Below are 13,257 nucleotides of genomic sequence, written 5' to 3'. Positions count from 1 at the left end.
AGCCAAGTGGTGATTTGTTTTAATCATTGGGGTATTTAACTCATCGTACATTACCTGTCACCATGGGAAGCACGGCTCAAACTCATCCTGCCCTCAGTCATTCACAGTCTGCATCAAATATCTGCACAGTTGATAAACACTTTAGAGAGGGTTAGGGATTAACCCTGGGTTGTCAAGGCCCTTTGGCCTTCCATGGGAATGTGCAGAGCTCTGGACCTATCCCAGTCTTAGCCTTTCCCGAGCCACAGGGAGGTACCTATGTGTGAGGCAAGAGCCTCCTGAACAGGCTGTGCGAGCACCTCCTGGGTAGCTTCCTCCCCCTACCCTTTACAGATACCTGACTTGATCCTGAAAGTTCCAGAGCACAGACTCAGCCAGCTGGATTGTCTCCATTTTGTGGCAAATGGACTGAAGTCTCTGGAGATGACTGTTAACTGAGACCCGAGCTCCTTTGGAGGGCCTCCTATACAAAGGTCAGATGTCCTGTGAGGCTGGAGGCCTCACCCCCTCCCACATGCCCAGCACCTGTGGGAGTGGCCACTCCTCTCAATGTCCTGCCACTTAGCTGCCACCCTGAGGTCCACCACTTCCCTTTCTGCTGTCTTGATTCCAGGCTCCTTTGAGAAGAGGAACGTTGGCTCTACAGACTGTTCTGCCCTCACCCCCTTAAGGGGCCAGCCTGGGTCCAGTGACATAGGTGAGGTGCTGTGACCAGGTCGAGGGTCCTCTTTTTGTGTCTTGCTGAGGCACTTGCCCTCCTGAGATGAAAAAGGGTATGGTGGTGGTTTCAAATGGCTGATAGTTCTCAGAGGGGCCCAGAGGAGATGTCAGAGAGACTTTCTGGGCTCCAGTAATGGCAGGGGGGATGTTCAGTGACCAGCTCCACGGAGGTCAACTTCTCCGCCTCTCCTTGTCTACATAGTTGTGTGGGCCTCAGGAGCTTGAGAGCTGTGGCCAGACCTCCCACACAGTCAGGCCCAGAAATGATCACCCAACAATGGCCCCAGTGTATGAAGGGTCCTGCCTTCACCCCCACTGTCCATGGTGTGGAGACTGATGGAGAGGGCATAGGGTGCCTGTATTGATCTCTTAGGCCAAGCTACGTGGCACAAAATAACAGATTTGGAGGTGTGATATGGGTGATGTCATTGTCGTGAAGGCTCAAGGGGAGCTTTCTCCAGGTTCCAGTACTTCCTTGATTTGGGACTGCAAGCGCCAGTCGTCATCGTCGTCTTCTTTCTTTCTTTCTTTTTTTTGAAAGATTTTATTAAAAAAAAAAGATTTTATGTATTCATTTGAAAGAGAGAGAGAAAGAGAGAGAGCATGAGAGGGGAGAAGTAAGAGGGAGAAGCAGACTCCCTGCTGAGCGGGGAGCCCAATGTGGGACTTGATCCCAGGACTCCAGGATCATGACCCAAGTCAAAGGCAGTTGCTAATCAACTGAGCCACTTCTTGACTTGATCATCTCTGAAGACTGTATTTTCATATCAGGTCTCATTCAGGGATTTTGGGGATTAGGATTTCTGCATATGGGAGGGGAAAAATGATGGTGGAGGAGTAGGGGACCCTTTTTCAACTGGTCCCCTGAATTGAGCTGGATATCTGCCAGACCATTCTGAACCTATAAAATCAACCTGAGATGTAAGAAAATATATCTGGAGCTCTACAAACAGAATATCTCTGGCAATTGGTCTTGAGGTATGAAGCTGGGAGCTGTGATTCTGCAGGCATATAATGGAAGATAAACAGAAAGGGAAGGGATCCTCTGTGAACTTGTGCCAGGAAGTTGAGGTAACAAAAGCCTCCTGCTGGGGTGCCTGGGTGGCTCAGTGGGTTAAGCCTCTGCTTTCGGCTCAGGTCATGGTCTCAGGGTCCTGGGATCAAGCCCCGCATCGGGCTCTTTGCTCAGCGGGAAGCCTGCTTCCCCCTCTTTCTCTGCCTGCCTCTCTACCTACTTGTGATATCTCTCTCTGTCAAATAAATAAATAAAAATCTTTAAAAAAAAAAAGCCTCCTGCCTGGGGACTGGGCACAGACTTGCAGACAAGTAGCGGCAGGGAAAAGACTTTAGGGCAGCCCCCCAAATAGAAACCTGGAGCTATGTGCGCACTTATGAACTGGGGGCGGTTTGCAGCTTTAGAAGCACAAAGGACAGAGACATGCCCAGCCCTGGGAGTGACGGCTGGGGGAGCTGGTGTGGGGTGCACAACCCAGAATGCTGCGGGTTTTAGCAGCGCAGAACTGAAGACAGTGTGGCCTGGAGAGCTCAGTGAAGATCAGACTGCGATCTCTCTGCTTTGAAACAGGTTTGTATGTGGTCACTTGTCTGACTCTCAGAAGATGTGGAAAGCTGCTAGGGAAAGCCGCCAGAGAACAAAAGTCCCAGAAAACCAGTGTTCACTGAGCCCACCCCCCCGGGGGGCAGGGCAACTCTGCCTAAACCGGAGTTAACAGTAGACTGAGTAACAGCATGGCAGGCCCCTCCCCCAGAAGACAGGCTGGAAGAACAAGAGGCCGACAATCCCAAGGTCCCTATAAAACAGGTGCATCTTGCTTGGGTTGTGGTCAATACTTAGGACTCTGTACATTCCTTCAACCACCTCTCAACAGAATGACTAAAAGGAGGAACCCCCAACAAAGGAAAGAATCAGAGACCGTGGCCTCTGCCACAGAACTAATGGATATGGATATAACCAGGATGTCAGAAATTTACTTCAGAGTAACAATTATGAAGGTGATATCTAGGCTTGAGAAAAATATTGACAGTATAGAATCTCTAAGGACAGAAATGAGGTGTAATCAGGCCAAACTTAAAAATGGTATGATTGAAATGCAGTCTAAACTGGATACTCTGACTGCCAGGGAAAATGAGGCAGAAGAATGAATTGGTGAGCTAGAAGATAAGATGATAGAAAAGAAGGAAACTGAGGTGGCATGGGAAAAAGATTAAAGCCCAAGGGATCAAATAGAGAGATTAATGACTCAATGAAACATTCCAATATCAGAATTATTGGGATCTTTGGGGGTGGAGATTATATATATATTTGAGCAAATCGTATCTGAGGGCTTCCCTAATTTGGGGAAGGAAACAAGTATTCATGTCCAAGAGGTAAAGATGACCCTTTCCAAGATCAATGAGAACAGACTGATGCCATGACATATAATAGTACAATTGGCAAATCTTAGATCCAAGGAAATGATCTTGAAAGTGGTGAGGGGAAAGAGATTTCTTACGTTAAGAGGGAGGAACATCAGATTAAGGTCAGACCTGTCTACAGAGACCTGGCAGGCCAGAAAGGGCTGGTGAGACTTAAGCAGGATAAAGAACATGCAGCCAAGGATACTTTATCCAGCAAGGTTGTCATTCAGAATGGATGGAGAGACAAGGCTCTTGCAAGACTGGGGAAACAAAGAATATGTGACCGCCAAGCCAACCCTGCAAGAAATATTAAGGGGGGGTTCTATAAAAGGAAAAAGACCCCAAGATGATACAGAAGAGAAATTTACAGAGGCAGTCTATAGAAATAAGGACTTCACAGGCAACATGACAAAATGTATCTTTCAATAGTCACTCTTAATGTGAATGGCCTAAATGCTCCCATGGAATGGCACAGAGTTGCAGATTGGTTAAAAAGACAGGACCCTTCCCTATGCTGTCTACAAGAGACTCATTTTTTTTTAAAAGATTTTATTTATTTTATTTATTTAAAGATTTTATTTATTTATTTGACAGACAGAGATCACAAGTGGACAGAGAGGCAGGCAGAGAGAGAGAGAGGGAAGCAGGCTCCCTGCTGAGCAGAGAGCCCAACGCGGGACTCGATCCCAGGATCCTGAGATCATGACCTGAGCCGAAGGCAGCGGCTTAACCCACTGAGCCACCCAGGCGCCCAAGAGACTCATTTTGAACCAAAGATGCATCCAGACTGAAAGTGAGGGGATAGAAAACCATTTTTAATGTCAATGAACCTTAAAAGAAAGCTGAGGTAGCAATTCTCATATCAGACAAATTCGATTTTAAGCTAAAGACTGTAGAGAACAGTCTGTAGAGAACTGTAGAGAGTCTGTAAAGACTGTAGAGAACAGAGAAACAGAAGGACACTATATCATTCTTAAAAGGCCTATCCAGCAAGAGCATCTAATAGTTATATATATCTATGCCCCCCCCCCCAAGTGGGAGCAGCCAACTACATAAGCCAACAGTTAACCAAAATAAACATTGCTAATAATATGTTAATAGCAGGAGACCCCAAAACTCCACTCTCTGCCATAGATGGATCATCTAAGCAGAAAATCAAGAAACGAGCTTTGAGTGACACACTGGACCAGATGGATTTCATATATACAGAACATTGCACCCTAAAACAGCAGACTACTCATTCTTCTCAAACTCACATTGAGCTTTCTCCAGAGTAGACTACATACTGGATCACAAATCAGGTCTCAGTTGATACCAAAAGACTGAGATTATTCCCTGCATATTCTCAGACCACAATGCTTTGAAATGAACTCAATCACAAGAAAAATTTTGGAAGACATTCAAACACTTGGAAGCTAAAGACCATCCTGCTTAAGAATGTTTGGGTTGGGGTGCCTGGGTGGCTCAGTGTATTAAGCCTCTGCCTTCAGCTCAGGTCATGATCTCAGGGTCCTGGGATCGAGCCCCACACTGGGCTCTCTGCTCAGCGGGGAGCCTGCTTTCCCCCACCCCCCCACCTCTGCCTGCCTCTCTGCCTACTTGTGGTCTCTGCCTATCAAATAAATAAATAAATCTAAAAAAAAAAAGTTTGGGTCAACCTGGAAATCAAAGAACTTAAACAATTCATAGAAACCAATGAGAACGAAAACACATCAGTCAAAAACCTGTGAGAGGGGCGCCTGGGTGGCTCAGTGGGTTAAAGCCTCTGCCTTCGGCTTGGGTCGTGATTCCAGGGTCCTGGAATCGAGCCCCGCATGGGGCTCTCTGCTCAGCGGGAAGCCCGCTTCCTCCTCTCTCTCTGCCTGCTTCTCTGCCTACTTGTAATCTCTGTCTGTCAAATAAATAAATAAAATCTTAAAAAAACCCTATGAGATACTGCAAAGGTGGGTCTAAGGGGGTCATACAGCCATCCAAAATTCATCCCCCCCCCCCAGTAGCAAAATCCCGAATACATAAACTAACTTTACACCTTAAAGAACTGGAGACAGAACAACAAATAAAGCCTAATTCAACCAGGGGAAGAGAAGTAATTAGAGCAGAGATCAATGAATTAAAAACTAGGAATATGGGGCACCTGGGTGGCTCAGTGGGTTGAGTCTCTGCCTTCAGCTTGGGTCATGATCCCAGGGTGCTGGGATCGAACCCTGCATTGGGCTCCCTGCTCAGTAGGGAGGCTACTTCCTCCTCTCTCTCTGCCTGCCTCTCTGTGTACTTGTGATCTCTCTGTGTCAAATAATAAAACCTTAAAAAAATATGGTAGAGCAGCTCAAGGAAACTAGAAGCTGGTTCTTTGAAAGAATAAGATTGATAAGCCATTAGCCAGACTTATCCAAAAGAAAAAAAGCAAGGACCCAAATTAATAAAATTAAAAATGGAAGGGGAAAGATCACAACTAACACCAAGGGAATAGAAATTATTATCAACAACTATATGCCAATAAATTAAGGAACCTGGAAAAAATGAATGCCTTTCTGGAAACCTATAAACTACTAAGACTGAAACAGGAAGAAAGAGACGATCTTAAGAGACCAATAATCAGCTATGAAATTGAAGCAGTGATCAAAAACCTCCCAGAGGGGTGCCTGGGTGGCTCAGTTGGTTAGGTGACTGCCTTCAGCTCAGGTCATAATCCTAGAGTCCCTAGATTAAATCCCACATTGGACTCCCTGCCCAGCAGGGAGTCTGCTTCTCCCACTGACCTCTCTCCTCTCATGCTCTCTTTGCCTCCAATAAATAAATTTAAAAAATTAAAAAAAAAAAACCAACCTCCCAGAAAACAAGAGTCTAGAGCCTAATGGATTCCCAGAGGAATTCTGCCAAACATTAAAAAAAAAAAAAAAATAACACCAATTCTCCTGAAGCTGCTTGAAAAAAAAAAGAAGGAAACATTTTCTAAACTCATTCTATGAGGCCAGCATTAACTTGATCCCAAAACCAGGTAAAGACTCCATCAAAAAGGAGAATTTACAATATCCCTGATGAATGAATATGGATGCCAAAATTCTCAACAAGATCCTAGCTAATAGGATCCAACAGTACATTAGAAGGATTATCCGGGCACCTGGGTGGCTCAGTAATTAAGGGTCTGCCTTTGGCTCAGGTTGTGATCCCAGAGTCCTGGGATCAAGCACCATATCAGGTTCCCTTCTCCACGGGGAGTCTGCTTCTCCTTCTGCCTCTCCTGCTGCTTGTGTTCCCTCTCTCACTGTCTCTCTCAAATAAAATAAAACTTTTTTTTTCCAAAAAAAATTACCCATCACAACCAGGTGGAATTTATTCGTGGGATACGGGTGGTTCAACATTCATAAATCAATGTGATAGAACACAATAAGAGAAGAGACAAGAACCATATGATCCTCTCAATGCAGAAAAAGCATTTGACAAAATACAGCCTTTCCGGATTAAAACTCCTCAGAGTGTAGGGATAGAGGGAACATTCCTCAATTTCATAAAAACCATCTATGAAAAACCCACAGCGAGTATCATTCTTAATGGGAAAAAGCTGAGAGCTTTTTCCTTATTAGGAGTAAGACAAGGATGTCTACTCTCACCACTGTTGTTCAACATAATACTAGAAGTCCTAGCATCAGCAATCAGACCAAAAAAAAAAAAAAAGATTCAAATTGGCAAAAAAGTCAAACATTCTTCACAGATGACATACTTTATGTGGAATACCTAAAAGACTCCACCCACAAATTACTAGAACTCCTATAGCAATTTAGTAATGTGGCAGGATAAAAAAAAATCAATGCACAGAAATCATTTGCTTTCTTATATACTAACAATGTAACTGTAGAAAGAGAAATTAAGGAATCGATTCCATTTACAATAGCACCAAAAACCATAAGCTACCTTGGAATAAATCTAACCAAAGAGTTAAAGAATCTATACTCTAGATACTGCAGAACACTTATGAAAGAAATTGAAGAAGACACAAAAAGATGGAAAACAATTCCATGCTCATGGATTGGAAACGTAAACATTGTTTAAAATGTCTATGCTATTCAGATTAATCTGTATTGTCAATGCCATCCTGATCAAAATACCAATGGCATTTTTCAAAGCACTGGAACAAAACAATCCTAAAATTTGTATGGAACCAAAAAAGACCCCGGATCACCAGGGAATTGATGAAAAACTAGGGGCATCACATTGCCTGATTTCAAGTTGTAGTACAAAGCTGTGATCACCAAGACAGCATGGTACTGGCACAAAAACAGACACATAGATCAATGGAACAGAATAGAGAGCTCAGATATGGACCCTCAATTCTGTGGTCAACTAATCTTTGACAAAGCAGGAAAAAAAGCCAAATGGAAAAAAGACAGTCTCTTCAATAAGTGTTGCTAGGAAAATTGGGCAGTTACATACAAAAGAATGAAACTCGACCATTCTCTTACACCACACACAAAGATAAACTAAATGGATGAAAGACCTCCATGTGAGACAGGAATCTATCAAAATCCTAGAGGAGAGGAGAACATAGGCAGTAACCTCTTCAACATCGGCTACAACAACTTCTTTCAAGACTTGTCTCCAAAGGCAAGGGTAACAAAAGTGGAAATGAACTTTTGGGACTTCATCAGGATAAAAAGCTTCTGGACAGCAAAGGAAACAGTCTACAAAACAGAGGAAACCCATGGAATGGGAGAAGATACTTGCAAATGATGTTAAAGATATAGGGCTGGTATCCAAGATCTATAAAGAACTTCTCAAACTCAAACACCCCCCCACCAAAAAAAGTGAGTCAAAAAATGGGCAGAAGACATGAACAGACACTTCTCCAAAGAAGACAAATGAATGGCTAACAGACACATGAAAAAATGTTCAACATCATTAGCCATCAGGGAAATGAAAATCAAAACCATATTAAGATACCATCTTACGGGCGCCTGGGTGGCTCAGTGGGTTAAGCCGCTGCCTTCGGCTCAGGTCATGATCTCGGGGTCCTGGGATCGAGGCCCGCATCGGGCTCTCTGCTCAGCAGGGAGCCTGCTTCCCTCTCTCTCTCTCTCTGCCTGCCTCTCCGTCTACTTGTGATCTCTCTCTGTCAAATAAATAAATAAAATCTTTAAAAAAAAAAAGATACCATCTTACACCAGTTAGAATGGCAAAAGTTGACAAGGCAGGAAACAACAAATGTTAACGAGGATGTGGAGAAAGGGGAATCCTCTTATACTGTTGGCGGGAATGCAAGTTTGTACTGCCACTTTGGAAAACAGCATGGAAATTCCTCAAAAAGTTAAAAATAGAGCTACCCTATGACCTAGCAATTGCACTACTCAAAATTTACTCCAAAGATACAGATGTAGTGAAAAGAAGGGGTACATGCACCCCAATATTGCAATGTCCACAATAGCCAAACTGTGGAAGGACCTGAGATGACCTTCAACAGATGAATGGATAAAAAGGATGTGGTCCATATATACAGTGGAATATTACTCAGCCATCATAAGGGGTGAATACCCTCCATTTGCATCGACATGGATGAAACTGGAGGGGATGAGTGAATGCTGAGTGAAGTAAGTCAATCAGAGAAAGACAGTTATCATATGGTTTCACTTATATGTGGAACATAAGGAAAAGCATGGAGGACATTAGGAGAAGGAATGGAAAGATGAAAGGGGGAAACCAGAGTGGGAGACAAACTATGAGAGACTATGGACGATGGGAAACCACCTGAGGTTTTCAGAGGGGAGAGGGTTGGGGGGATGGGGTAGCTGGGTAATGGGTATTAAGGAAGGCATGTATTGCATGGAGCACTGGGTGTACACGCAAACAGTGAATCATGGAACACTACATAAAAAACTAGAGATGTACTCTATGGCGACCAACATAACATAAAACAAAAACAAAAACAAAAACACCTACCATACAACTGTTAAAAAAAAAAAGGACTTCAACATACGAAATTTTGTAGAACACAGTTCAGCCTGTAACAGTTTCCATGCCTCTTGCCAGTGATCACCTCCCAAGGAACCCAAGGCACTGTGGTGTCTCCAGTGTACCCCCTGGTGCATGCCTTGGGCAGAACACTATATCCTGCCTAGCTGCTGGCTGCTGGGGCTGGGGTGGTACTGGGATCGCCCACCCAGTGAGGGCTGGGATGAAATTGTTCTGACTTGGAGGTGCTGAAGTTTTGAAGGTAGGATGAAATGGAGGCCTCTCTCTGGGTGCTAAACCAGAGGGCCCCCTCTTGGGGGGTGGTTATAGTGCCCACTCTAACCTGGGCAGACAAAAACACTCATAGCTCCAAGTTCCCAGATACAAAAGCCTCTTTGGCTCAGACATCCTCCTCCCTTCCACATGCTTGTGGAGCTTCAAGGTTTTGTGGGGAGCCAGATGCTGGTCAGCAAGATGAGGCAGAATCCAGAAGCTATCTTTAGAATCAGGAGTGATGTGGACAGAAGTGAGATGGAGGTGCCCCCTGCTGTCACCAAGTCTGAAAAAAGAGAAGTCTCAGTACCCCATGTGAGTGTCCCACCACGGGGAGCCCCAGGTGGTGTGGAGCAGCCTCTGTGTGTAACAGCACATGCTTCTTTGTTTTTCAATAAGGTGAAATTCACATAAACTGAGCCTTTTTAAAGCGTTCAGTTCCTTGACATTTAGCACATGCATAATACTGTGCAACCATCATCTTTTTTTCCAAAGCCTGTTCATCACTCCAAAAGGAAATCCCATGACCCACAAATCACTGGCTTCCCCCTTCCCTTTGACCTCTGGCAACCGGTAAGTTTTTGTGTCTATGCCTTTACCTATTCTGGATATTTTATATAAATGGAATCACATAATCTGTGACTTTTTGTGTTCAACTTTTTTCTTTTAGTGAAATATGTTTAGGGTTCATACACATTGTACCTCACTCATTCCTATGGCTGACTCTTATTCTACTATGTGGATTTTTCCATTAGCTGTTGGACATTTGTTTTGTTTTTACCTTTTCACCATTGTGAATACTGCTTCTATGAACATCCATGTGCAAGTTTTGGTTTGAATACCTGTGTTCGTTTGTGTGTGTGTATATTCCTAGGAGTGGTATTGCTAAATCATATGCTAATTCTGTGTTTAGCTTTTTGAGATATTTCTAAACTATTTTCCACATTGACTGCAATGTTTTATGTTATCATCATTAGTGTACTAGGGTTCTTTGTTTTCTGGTTTGGGATTGGATTTTATTAAATAAAAAATCAAAGAACAAGAAGGAAACCTCCCTCTACCCCACCCCCATGTACTAGAGTTCTAATTTCTCCATATCCTCATCAACTCATGTCAATGTCTTTTTTTTTTTTTAACAAATTTCCATGTGTCTATTAGCATTGGATTTGGCAATCATTTCTTGGGTATGATTATCAAAAGCACAGGTAATAACAGAAAAAAATAAATGGACTTGATCAAAATTATAAACTTATGGGTATCAAAGGACACTAGCAAGAAACTAAAAAGATGACCTATGGAATGGGAGAAAATATATGCAAATTATAGAGGTGATATGGGTTCAGTATGCAGAATATTTAAGGAACTCTTAAAACTCAACAACAGCAGTGCACAGGAGGGAGATTTGCTATAGCTTCCCTGAGACATTTTTTCTTCCATAGTGAACATAATCTGCTTCTGACTTTCTCAGTGGTTTATCTGTATTTTGTCATGTAGTAGTTCAACACAACATATCATACAAACTAGTTCTTTTCATTAGAGCTTTGGCAGCTCACTGTCATGGCATACCATAGTACTTCTCACAGATTAGCATTGTTTCTGGGAAAAGGCTCCAGCAGAGTAAGGAGGAACACCAAGACCATCTTGGCTGCCAGTGCTTGGAGGAATGGGCCAGTCCCTTGGGCACCCCAAGGCCAGCTGTCCATATGTTCTTGCCCTCATGAGAATTGTGCATGTCCTTTTGTTGTTTCAGTGTTTTTTTTTTTTCAGTTGAAAAAATATATTGACAACTGGAAAACATATATGAAAACATCAAAGTTTAAATAAGTTTAAATCTATAAATCAAAATTTATTAAAAATTTAGTTTTCTGGCTTTAAGGGAACTAAGCTAATCCATCATGGTTTTCTCCTGTTAAGAAATTCAGTTTATGTGGCAGTATATTTATAGTGGTACATAATGTGTTTCTTTTGTAAATATTGACATCCTGCATTAGATGAGATATGTAGACATATACCAAACTTTGATATTAAAATCAAAATTTGTTAAAGCTCAGGTAACTGTCCACTGTGAACTGTATGCCCATATGGCCTTGGGGTATTTTCCAAAGGGAGTTTAAGCAGCACTGCAAGCTTTTCTATGATAATTGTTCAGTTTCCATTTTCTTTATTTTCAGGTCTGTTTTTTTTTTTTAAGATTTTATTTATATATTTGACAGAGAGATCACAAGCAGGCAGAGAGGCAGGCAGAGAGAGAGGAGGAAGCAGGCTCCCTGCCGAGCAGAGAGCCTGATGCGGGGCTTGATCCCAGGACTCCGAGATCATGACCCGAGCCGAAGGCAGTGGCTTAACCCACTGAGCCACCCAGGAGCCCCTCAGGTCTGTTTTTTAAATGAGTACTTTTACTAGGAAATCACGCATTTCCTCTGGGTTACCAGTTTGATGGAGCATGCTCTCAAGGCAACTAACTCAGTTAATGTTAACTCTGGTCACTGGCTGAGGAAGGGCTGGTTAGGTTTTCCCTGAAGTTCCTCTTGTCCGACATCCTTACTGTGTGTCCAATGCAGGAGGAAGTCACTCTGTAGAGCCCACAGTTGAGGAGAGGGGGGCTAGTTTCACCTCTGTTCTAGATGACTCAGTAGTTTACCTGAATTATTTGGAAATCTTCAGCAGAGATTTGTATCATTAAAAAAAAAAATTCTTTGTAGGGGCAGCTGGGTGGCTCTGTGGGTTAAAGCCTCAGGTCATGATCCCAGGGTCCTGGGATTGAGCCCCAAGTTGGGCTCTCTGCTCAGCAGGGAGCCTGCTTCCCCCCCACCCCCCACCTGCCTCTCTGCCTGCTTGTGATCTCTCTGTCAAATAAATAAATAAAATCTTAAAAAATATTTTAAAAAATTCTATGTAATCATTTATTTTTACCAGTAGGGACAAGTGGCTGGTTATCTTAGGCTCTTGGCTATACTTCAGAACTACAGTGTTTGGTTGGCCAGCTGATTTCTGTTGTGATTATTGAGAGTTGTTTCCATTGGCCTGTTTGCCTGTGACATAATTCCATTTTTGTAGATTTTTTCTTATTGGTACTTTGTTACCTTCTGATACTTCAGGATTATCCTGGCTACTATATTTACTGTTACAGTCATAGTGATGCGAGCACAGGCAAGAAAAAATGTAGTTTGAATTAAATCTCCTTAGAGCTTGCAACCCACTGACAGATGCCTGAGATGTGCAGAGGGTGACATTCCTCAAGGAGTTCCGGGCTGCCTTAATGCCTTCATGTTTATATTTCATTAAAGACTAAAAGGAAGTTTATCTTGACAATAGCTAAATCTTCAAGGCCCCTAAGATCCTCCTTTCAGAATGCAAAAATTCCTTAGAAACCTGTTATCTCCACCTCTCCTCCCTCCACAAAACTTAAAATATGTAATCAGTCATCCCTCAGTCTTGGAGGCACAGCTCTTTCGGCCCACAGGTCCAGTTCCTGTGCTATAGTAAAAAACACCTTTTTTCACAAAAAAGTCTCAAGAATTCTTTCTTAGCACTTTACTCATGAACCCAAAACTTCTAATTTTCACCAGTAGTAACAACTATTTCTTTAGAGAGCCCTGGCCCCTTTATTAGGGAATGGTATTCAAAACTTCAGTGTGGGAGCTAAAAGTGCTCAGCTCACAATGCAAGGAAATAACACACATGTGTTCCAGCCTATATAAAACTATAAAGATTTGTGAAAATAAGCCTCATTTGTTTTTTAAAAGTTTTTATTTAAATTCCGGCTACTCAACGTACAGTGTAATATTAGTTTCAGGTGTACAACCCCGTGGTTCAGCACTTGCCTATAATACCCAGTGACCATCACACGTGCACTTCCCAATCCCTATCTCCTATCCAATCAACCCCTCCCAACTTCCACTC

This window comes from Lutra lutra, chromosome 12 (genome assembly GCF_902655055.1).
Source record: "Lutra lutra chromosome 12, mLutLut1.2, whole genome shotgun sequence".
NCBI lineage: Eukaryota > Metazoa > Chordata > Mammalia > Carnivora > Mustelidae > Lutra > Lutra lutra.
This window is presented reverse-complemented; position numbering follows the sequence as displayed.